Source organism: Oncorhynchus masou, chromosome 5, assembly GCF_036934945.1.
Source record: "Oncorhynchus masou masou isolate Uvic2021 chromosome 5, UVic_Omas_1.1, whole genome shotgun sequence".
Taxonomy (NCBI): domain Eukaryota; kingdom Metazoa; phylum Chordata; class Actinopteri; order Salmoniformes; family Salmonidae; genus Oncorhynchus; species Oncorhynchus masou.
In genome coordinates this window covers 26,310,148-26,311,240 of record NC_088216.1, presented here as the reverse complement: position 1 = coordinate 26,311,240, position 1,093 = coordinate 26,310,148, and positions in this window count along the sequence as shown.

Genomic DNA, 1,093 nt, shown 5'->3' with positions numbered 1-1,093 from the left:
ATTTTGGCATTGAAGACTATAGTTTACACTTGGCTTTTAATTGTATCAGCTTTGATGCCAAATTAACTTGAACATGTCATTGTGTTCTGTATTCAGTTGACTGGTTGGTGTAATGGTCTGGAACACTTTGCTTGTCAGGTGTGTGTGCTGGTTATTTTACTGTAACATCCCCCAACGGCAATTAGATGCATGTTACTAACACTTCTTCAACCTGTTACAGGGATGGCTGTCTTTTCTGTCTCTACAGCCATCTAATTGTAGGTGGCCTGAAGGGTGCATCACTATCCCCAGTATGGATATGAAGTCCTTTGACTTGAGCACGTTTCAATAAAATGAGTACTTTACAATGGTGTTTGTTTCTAATGGTTGTCAAAATGCTTTGATCCTGATGAGATGTACCCTAAATCCAGTAGTGCGGCGCCGGTATCTACACAAAATAGCCAAGATGTGACCATCTGGTTGTAAGAAGATGATCTCAATGAGAGTGCTCAGTGTTCTGGACTTCCCAGTGTCCTGATTACTCTTGAACTGTAACACTTTCTTCTTTTGGCATAATTAGTTTGCTAATGATAGTCACAGCAGGTGTTCATGCAATGGTAACGCTATTTGAAAGCTTGTCATAAGTGAACCTGCTTATTGTTGGCTATACTTTTTCAGCAGTAGCCCACCCCAAGATCAAATTGACAAGCCAAGTTTAGAGAGGAGAGAACTGAGGCTGGATCAACAGCATTGTACATAGTTACTCCACAATACTTACCAAAATTACAGAGTGAAGAGAAGGAAGTCTGTTCAGAATATAATATTCCAAAACATGCATCCTGTTTGCAATAAGGTACTGAAGTAAAACTGTACAAAATTAGGTCAAAGAAGTAACTTTGTCCTGACTACAAAGCATTACAGTATGTTTGAGGCAAATCAAACACAACACATGACTGAGTACCACTCTTCATATTTTCCAAGCATGGTGGTGGCTGCGTCATGTTATGGGTATGCGTGTCATCGGCAAGGACTGAATATTTTCGGATGAAAATAAATGGAATAGAGCTAAGCACAGGCAAAATCCTAAAGGCAAACCTGGTTCAGTCTGCTTTCC